Here is a 10007-nt window from a genome sequence, read left to right on the forward strand (position 1 = left end):
GTTGTAGTTTGGATTAGGAGGAATGGGAATTAAACCGTGGGCTTGACATCACAGTCTGTTATCAGCTAAATCTCATAACCTCTCCGGTCCTGCTGGTAAGCTCCTTGCATCATTAATAGCAGTAATGCTCACCGTACCGGTGTGATTGGAAATCTCATCCAAACCTGAAAGCGTATGTTTCCCTAAGTGGTCTCCGGCCACTCTAATCACTTTCTAATCACTTTTCTATTTTCTAATATCCATAAATTTGGAGATAAGCTGCACTCCATCTCCATCCCGGTTGCCCTGGATTAGTATCGGGCCTATACAGTCTGCTAACATTAGTGTAATGGAGCAGCATATTCAATCAGCATTAACACATTTTTGGGCACCCTGGACCATATGCTTTGGAGTGTGCCGCTCTGTGCAGCCTTCCCTGTATGGCTGCATGTATTTTGCTCATTTTTGGGGTTGTAGATTTGTTTTACTCAGTAATTTTGTAGAAAATTACTTAAGTGGTGGAGAATGAGGACGAACTAACAAAAGCTTTGTGTAAAAAAAAAAAAGCAATAGTTATGTTAGAAATACTTTAAATTAATAGAATAGAAAATAATTGTTCAAGTAGGAATTGTGGGTTCTTTGCACGCTATTAGTATAAAAATTTATATAATTACAACTAAGAATACACTAAAAGTATACCCAAAAATAACATAATTACTAATAACTAAAATTTAAAGAAACGTAAAAATCAGAAAAACCTATTAAGAGAACAAAAAAGTGGATGATAAACTGTTAACATATATACATTTACCTCATTAACAGGCAAATATGTACACTAGACATACAAACAGTAAATTCTATTTACAATCAGACACTCTAATTCTCTATTGCCACCCATGTGCACCCTTTTCTTTCCACATGCCCCGGTGCAGATGTTTTTGGGCGTGAAAAAAGGGGGTCACCCATCTTAAAAGGGTTAATGCCAATTACCCCCGACGGGCAGATGTCCCTTCATGGTGCCGTGGGGCATTTGGGTGCCAGTTTTGACCTGTAGTGAAGAATACTGCTCGTGCTCATCAAGGTAATCCCTGATTCAAATATCAAGAGCCATGGCTCCACATGTTCAAAGAAAAAGTGTTTTTTTTGGCTTGTTTTTTTCCTAAAAATCACTTAATTCTCCTCTTCATACCGCTAGAAAAGCTGTGCTCGCTTAGACCTTTTGGTATTCCCACTGAAAATGACAGCCAAAGGTAGTACGGACAAACTAGTGTTGTGGTATTGTTAGAATCAGAATCAGGATTTCTTTATTGTCAGAGCTCTTCAACAGTACAATGAGAAACAAGTAAAGACGATAAAGAAATTCCTAGTTCCTATCACTGCATTGTGATTTGCTCCCCACAATGGACGAGGATGAAGGATGATAGTTTCTTCGGTGGTATTTTCAAACACCGACTACAGACCGCTGAATGGCGCTCTCAACACAAAGCGTTTACAGGCATTATTTCATTGTGCGCTATCGTTGGGCTTCGTCTCCAAACGTCTCCTGCCCGAGCCACTCCAGAAGCTCCCCCCGTCTGCGGACGGATACGGAGCGTTTCTGTGTGTGTGTTGTCATAGCGCGACAATGGACGGACGCCTATGAGCGACAGTCACGGCCAGAGTTCCTTCCAAGTTGAAAAGACGGTCTTCTCCTCGAAGCGGGACGAACATGCCCCAGCATGCTCCTGGAGAGGCTCGCCATTGTGACGACGAGGGGCCGAGTGTGTCGCGGAGGTGACAATTAAGTTAATTCAGAAACGTCTCCATTCAGCGGCGGGACAATTCCGAGGGAAAGCAGAGCCGGCGGAAAAACGGGTGGATGACACTTCCAGGGTGGAGGAACACAGCGAGGAGACAAGCCTGTACATCTACTTATTCCTCGTAAACAAAGGCATTGCTCCTAATTAACCTCTCCAGCGACCCCCACAACTTAACACTGACCTCTTAAGCCCTGAAACTTTAACCCCCTCCTGGAGGAGGCTGTACGGCCCCCCAGCTCCCCCCACAGCCTCCTCCTCGTTAAGCCACTAATCACTTCCTGAGTCTTTGTTGTGCTTTTGTGCTCTTGCAGGGCTGCAGGAGGGTCTGCTGCACAATGGTACCCAGAAACAAGGATGGGATGGATAGGAGGGGGTGGGGGGAGGGGGGGGGGGGGGGGGGGGGGTGTTGCAGATTGTGGATGAAAATTAGGGTGGAGAAAGTGGGAGGACATTGTGTCTAATGCATAGTGAGCCAATTCTAAGCTCTCCAAACAACTGCATTGTTGAAAACAGTGCTTGTCAGAAAGAAAGAAAAAAAAAAAAAGTAATCCGCAACAACCACGAGTGTAACTTCATCAATGAAAAGTTTGTTTAACATTTTGACAAAATTTGCTTTTGACTCTCCGGTTCAGGGTTATAGCTTCCCGACTCTGAAAGTAACAAAACATATCTTACCTCCTGGCCCGTGAAAGTCCAACTCTAAAAACTATCAAGGAGCTGCAGAGACCGACTGTTTACTATAATGTTCGCTCGCTAAACACTGCAGCATGAACGTGATTCATTGTTTACTATCAAGTTATCTAGCAGACGATCATTTGTGTGAATGTACCGTTTTCTCCTTTTGTCAACACTGCAAACGTATCGATCCAAAACATGACTCTTATGCTGTACGATGTCATTAAAATGACTTTTGTACAATCACAGATGTGTAGCGATGACTTCGGTCTGTGTCCGCATCCGTCGAGACGCATCGCCTGTAGCCACGTTGGCACGTCTACGAAGGTGTTTTTTGGACAATGGGAGTCAAATCCTCTGCGCATGTGCACTGGAGGATGTGGCCTTCTGACCGCCGGTTGACCTCTGGCTGAAAGCTAGAGATGTCAGGTACTCAAGTAACTGTACCCGAGCGAATAATCCCTCCGCCCGATCGCTCCGAAACCTAAAACCCGAGCCAAAGCTATTAAAGAGCCCTAAAAAACCAAAACAAACCTGGAGAACTTTGTGCTATGGCAGACAAACATACAGATAAACACAAACATGACAGATGGACACACGAACGTCTCACTGATGGACGAGCGAACCCCCAAAAATAATCAGATAATTTGACTAATAATTCCTGCAGCGCTCTCGAGGAGGCCGATTAGGACATCTGGGGCAGATGTAAGAGCGATAATTACATCGTTATCCTGTGTTTTGTTAGTGTCATCCCTCCACTCAGGGCGCGCTTAATTAATAGCGCGAGTTGAGATAAACGCAGCAGCAACCCGACAAAACAAACACCGGCGGCCAAAAAAAAATACAAACAGCTGGAGCTTGGACCGACAGCTGGATCGCAGGTTTTACTAAATAGAGGCACGTGCTCATACAAACACACACACACACACACACACACACACACACACACACACACACACACACACACACACACACACACACACACACACACACACACACACACACACAGACAATGTAGTTGAGTTCTGATGGAGGAGCAAAGTTAACTCATACAAATCTGAAGTCAGTTTCTGGGGACGAATTAAACTTGAGGAGGAAAAAAAACCCCTCCAGATTGACATATAATTTGATTTTTTTTTTTTATATATGCCGATTTAATAGTCAAATTAGATTTATTTTTCCTCAGGACTGAACCTCAGCGTGTCAATAGCAACCACAAGAGCAGTGGTCTGCAACCTTTCCCATCAAACAAGCCATTTTTGTCTCTTTCCACCAAATAGAATTCTTCTTGAGCCACAAAACACGTTAATAGATTTATTTAAAAAAGAAGAAGCTATATATATATGTCAATTTCAACCTGGGATGAAAATTGCTTTATGTATAATTTTCAGAAAGCTCCAGAGGCTGCAGACCCCGACTCTAGAGTCATTCAATATCTATAAGTGTTCATGTTAATATACTCTCCACTTAAGTTACAGTGACTCAATACCTATTAGTTGAGCTGATTCTCTTACAGTACAGTACATTGAAGAAACAGTTGTGCCACATAATGAAAATCAGCCCAGGATTTCCAACATTAGTGAAAATGTTAACGGTGCACAACACTTGAGTGGGTTTTTGTTTGTGCTTCGCCTCCTAAATGATGGGTGCTTTTAACTTGAATGTGAAAAATGCAGAAAATATGTTACACTTTGTTTGAGCACAATGAACGTAAAGAACCAAGTGACGGTATTAAGCCTCCGGAGGAGGAAATTAAATGAAGTCTGTGTCACAATGCGACTTAACAAGGAGGAAAGTAAAGGAGGGCAAGGAAAGGGGAGGTGGGGAAAGTGGAGGCCTATGGGGGGGGGGGGGCAGCCCCTGTCCTGTCTGGTGTGGTTGGGGGGTAATCTGCACTAATCTGCTGGATGTTAACCTATCTGAGCAGCAAGATCCAGATTATCCCTCTAACAATGGCCACACGCTCATCTGCTAAATTACTCCACTCAAAATCATATGCTGGAGCACACACACACACACACGCACGCACGCACGCACGCACGCACGCACGCACGCACACACACACACTGATTTTGGGTGGAGAGCAAACACTAAACTGTGACTTGTACTCCTCGATGCACAAAGATCCCGTCCCGTGAGCAGGGCAGAGGTCTGTTTATCACAACCTGCTGGATATTTACTTGACTAGAAACAAACATGAATCTCTTGGTGGAATGAGAGACGCAGATAAATACTGGAGTCACTCATTTTGTGTAAAATGTGGAGTACATTTCCTCAAGAACTTCAAATTCTTGTCACAGCTGCAGAAATGTCTTGATGCAAAACGTGTTGTTGTTTTGTTTTTTTTAGCTATCAATCAAACAATCAACATCTGCATGGGACTGTTTATATGTTCCATAAATAAGGATTATTTATTGTTAAAGTTGGCAGTATTCTGGAGGGACTGACTGCTGGTGGTTTTGGGGCCAAACTACTGGCAGGAAGGAAGAAAACACCTGGAAAAACACAGTGAGAATAAACACAAATTACAATTAAAATATCATTTTTAGAGGAGAAAACAGTTAAATATCACAGAGTTCTGCATTGTTGAGCTGGTTTGTAAAGCAAACCAGTGTAAGAAGAGGGGGAAAACAGCCTCTAGAAATTCAAAAAACAACAACAACAAAAAATCAATTGAGGTTTGAAGTTAATAATCAGGTTTACGGTGACGACTGAGTGATAATATATATCCTGACCTCATCAGATCTGGAACTAAACAGAAACAAAAGGAGCAGTTTGATTGTTCATCTGAAGAGGCATCTGTTGCATGTTTTGTCAAAAAAACAAAAAAAACAAATTAAAGTGAGAGAGATTAAAGAGGAACCCAACAGGGATGCGCCCACACAATTTTAGCAGGTCAGTGTGCGTCCTATTGTTTGACTCCCATCAGGCTTAGAGCGGACGCTCCGGGTGAATCAGATCGCGCTCTGCACCCCACCATCATCAAATTAAATTTAACACCCCCCCCCCAAACACATCACGGGCATCATAATATATTTAGATTGCTCATCACACTCTAACACACACACACACATGCTGTGCAATCCCATAATCCCACTCCAGATTGAGAACACCTTCAAGATACGACGTGATTATGATTAGGGGATTATGATCAAATTATGACAGAGTGACAGATTAGACGGGTGTGTGTGTGTGTGTGTGTGTCTAAATGTATCCAGAACATGAATGAGGTGAAAAAAATGTACATTGTTGTGACGATTACAGTGCCAAAAAATACATCTAGAAGTGGTTTAAGGGGAAAAAAGTATATATTACAAATAATTTAATAAATGACATGTACAGAAATGAAACATGGGGGCCGGTGCAGTAGTGGTTGGCACGCTCACCTCACACCAAGATAATCCCATGTTGAGGGCCTTTAAGAGTTTGCATGTTCTTATTCTCATGGATGAGATAAAACATCCAATTTAATTTGCTATTTTGTGCCACCACCAGCTCAACAATGCTATATTGATTTTTTTTTCTTTTGTATGCGAATACAAGCGTGTGTGATATTCTCCGTTTGTCCTGTGAAGCACCGACGACCTGTCCAGGTGTCTCCCGCCCTCACTCATAGTGAGCAGGGATTGGCTCCGGCGACGCCACACAGGATTAGGTGGTATCGAAGATGGATGGATACGCGGACATCTCGTCGATGAATTTAACGCTGTGATGGATGATCACCTAATTCCACCACGACGACATACCAATATAAACCCTGTTCACATTAATGGCAACTGGTTTCAATCACAACAATCATTACATGAGCATTTTCCAACTTTCATGACGAGGCACAAGTTTTTATCATCTCTGCCAGTATCTCAGACATCTTTTAAAGCAATGTCTTCTCAATGTTAAATCTTTTATGTGCACAACATGAAATGGTATCACTCTAATACAAACATTATAGAAATGGCTGGTTCCATCCCAAACACTGGGAGTGAAACGTCAGTGTCGATCAGCCATAATAGAAGAGTTTAAGATTCTAGTGTTTGGATCTGAAAATGTCTCACGAGACGTTCGAAACAGTGAGAGAGCAGGTTTTCTTTGTGAAACACGCAGCCACACCGGGAGTCCTTGGCAGGTATTTTATTTCATATATAGACGCTTTCTGTAATCAAATGTGAGTGCAATCAAACAACAGCAATACAAACATTACCAATGCAGTCTGAGAACCAGGAACAGGGTTAAAACAGGGAATTCACTCACTCTACACAGCGAGCAGCTAGTAACCTCATGGACATTTAAAAAACAAAAACAAAAACCAAAAAAAAAAAAGAAAAGAAAATCTTTCCTCTGTCAGGACAGTCTGCTGTCATGTGCACCTCCAAGCACGGCGGTGAGGAGGCAGGAGGGGGAGCCCACAGGAGCGCCCACTCCTGTCCCTCCTCATACCGGAAGTCCAACCAGTGATTAAACAACCGCCCTCCCCACCCACCACCCCAAAAGCCATGAGTCCAGCTTGCACTCGGCTCTTCAGTAATACCCCCCCCCCCCACCCCCACTCCCCAATCCTACCCACAAACAGCCGTGATTATCGTCATCGTCCTAAATAGCATCAATAAAAATAAAAATCATCTCCACTTCTCACACGGCGAGAGCCTGTCAGTGTTCAAAGGGGGTCCTCCGGGCTCAGTCAGTCCCAACCAACGGCTGTCCATCCGGGTCCATTAGAGAGAGAGAGAGAAAAAAAAAAAACCACGTCGCTGTACATGTCGAACCGGAGTCCTCATGCAGTGCCCTGTGGCGGCACATCACATACGTGCACGGGTGGACAGTGGGCGTTCATGATTTTGTGCGTCTGTGTGTGTTAGACAAGAGTGTGTCGTGGGTGTGTCTTCAAAAGAGGGAAGAAGCAAGGGTGTTAGGCAATTATCAGACCCAGGAGCACAGACAAAAAAAAAAAATAATAATAAAAAATAATAATAATGTCCAGAAGAAGAATTACATAGAAAGTCTTTATCCACCACCCGTCTCCTCTTGGCCCTCTTTCACAACACACTCACACACAAACTCTATCTCGCGCACACACACACCCCCACACACACACACACACATACACAAAATAGGTCCTTATGTCATTATGAAGTCAGATGTTCAATGTCAACATTCAAGAAAAGGAAAACAAAAAAACAAAAAACAAAAACAACACTTCAATGGTAAAAATCATGTCTACCATCACAATGTTTCAGTTCATAAAATCTTGACATTTCTGAAAAGTGATTCTTGTATTTCCTCCAGGTTTAAAGCAGTATGCGCACACGTGTGTGTGTGTGCGTGTGTGTAAGTTGTTGTCTTTGTCCCACTGCTGCAAACACTCACACACATGCACAACCGACATACGCACACTCACACACTCCAGCACACACCGCATGTCCTCTTGTAGTGGAGAAAGACATGGCGCAATGGAGAGAGAGAGAGAGAGAGAGAGAGAGAGATAGAGAGAGCGAGAGAGATAGAGAGAGCGAGAGAGAGATAGAGAGAGCGAGAGAGAGAGTCAGTCCTCCTCTGGGGGTGGCTGCACACATCACCAGGAGGAGACGGGCTGGGAGGGGTGGGGGAGTGGGGGGGGTGGGTGGTGGTTGTTGTTGCCACGGCTACCAGGGGTCGTCCAGCTCACCGGCACTCTGGGTGAGTAGAGAGGAAAGAGATGGAGAGAGTTCTGCGTTAGGTTTGGCGTCTTTCCCCACAAGCAGAAGTTGCTTAAGATGCTGCTCCTGACGCCTTCGACGAGGGCAGAGTTTGAACCTCACCCCTCTTTTTGTTCTTTTGGATCTACTCAATCTGAGTGGGTAAAGGTGGGTGACGGTGAGACTGACCCCTGCCCGGCCTTGTCTGATGACTCACCTTGCGGAGAATCACCAGGCCAACTGTCAAGACTGAAAAACAGGGGAGGGCCGGAGAGAGTGGACTCCCTATAGCCCCCGGGCCCGCCGGCATCGCAGCGGGCCGGCTTTTATTCTGACGCCTCTCCTACCCCGAGACGCTGCTATTGTTTTGAAGGAGACGACAGATTAGCAGAGGGAATAACGAGTCTAGGCGCTGGGGCTAAAAGCTGACAGAGGGGAGCGAGGAAGGTTAGGATTTATTGGCTTTAGCGGTTTCCCCAAAAACAAAAAAGGAAAAATTAAAAATGGCAGGGGGGAAAAAAAACAAAAAAAACGTCCACAGCCTACACAGACATAGACACAACAGGTTTAAGGAGGAAGCACATTGAAAGCCTCTCCTACAGGTGTCAATGGCCCTGTATCAAACGCCACCAGATTCCATTTTTCTTTTTAATCGGGCATTGCAAGTGCAATCAATTTGGAATAGGAGAAGGCTCGTCATTGTACGTTTGGCGTCGCTTATCACGCCGCTGCTCCTACACTTTTGCGCAAGTGACAAGTTTTGCTACAGGGCCAACAACAAGCTATACAGTCAGTTCGCACTGGTGTGGGGGGTGGGGGGTGGGAAGGGGGGGGATACTCAAAACACTTGACACAAATCGTAGCATTACACCTCAGATCCTTTTTATTTGTTCGTTTGTCACCTGCAGGACTGACGTGTCCCACATAACGGGATACGGATACAACTCATACACACGCAGACACACCAGTGTTCAGCTGAACCTCCCCTCCCGATGGCTAAGTGCTTTTAGATATTGAAAAGAAGTGCGGCGCATGCGTTGCCAGAGTCCTCTGGGTTCAGCGTGTATACAGACTCACGGTGCCTCTGCCTGCGTTCGAAGAAGAATAAACGCGAGGTTAAGCGGCCCGTTGCCATCAGTCTTTCACAATGAGGTAAGTGTTGGCGATCGTGTTGTTCTGAACAGGCGGTGGTGTCAGAACCTGCGAGGAGTGTGGTAAGAGCTGCATGGGGGGGGGGGGGATTTTATCAAGTTGCGAAACTCGACGGCGTTGAGCAAAGCGGACGTCAACGGACGGTGGGTCCGCTCATGTTTCGGCGGTAGTGTAAAGTAGCTACGGCTACAAGTTTACTGCACAGGCGCTACACCTGGTATTTAAGGCCTCGACTGGACATCACCGCGCCGACGCCAGCGACTTCGATATGTATCTGAGGGATTGGAGTCGTGGGTGGACACTCCTGGAAGGGCTGGTAAGTCGATGGAACATCTGGAATCAAATGCTAACAAATTAGCCAATCCAGCGTGATCCAACGTGCGTTTAAGGTTGACGTGTGGACGAGCGAACCGGTTCGTACGTTGTGTTGAATTTGTGTTTGTTGGAAATGTAGATCACTGGGAATATAAGACATTAAAATATATTATAGTTGAGTATGAATGCAGCTGATCAAAGACATTTGAATAAGCGAAACACAGTCCGGGTTCATTTGGGGGAACAGAGAAATGTTTTCAATTGTTAAGAGTTCTGTGTTTTAAGTCCGAGGAACGTCCAATATGACATCTGTTTTATGTCTTTCAACTTGATATATATATATAAAAAAAAAAAAAAAGTCAACGGGGATGGAAAAACACACTTTGCTCGTATGCAATCTCTTTTCCTTTCCAGATCT

The sequence above is a fragment of the Blennius ocellaris genome, assembly GCF_963422515.1.
Source record: "Blennius ocellaris genome assembly, chromosome: 21".
In the NCBI taxonomy this organism is placed as follows: Eukaryota; Metazoa; Chordata; class Actinopteri; order Blenniiformes; family Blenniidae; genus Blennius; species Blennius ocellaris.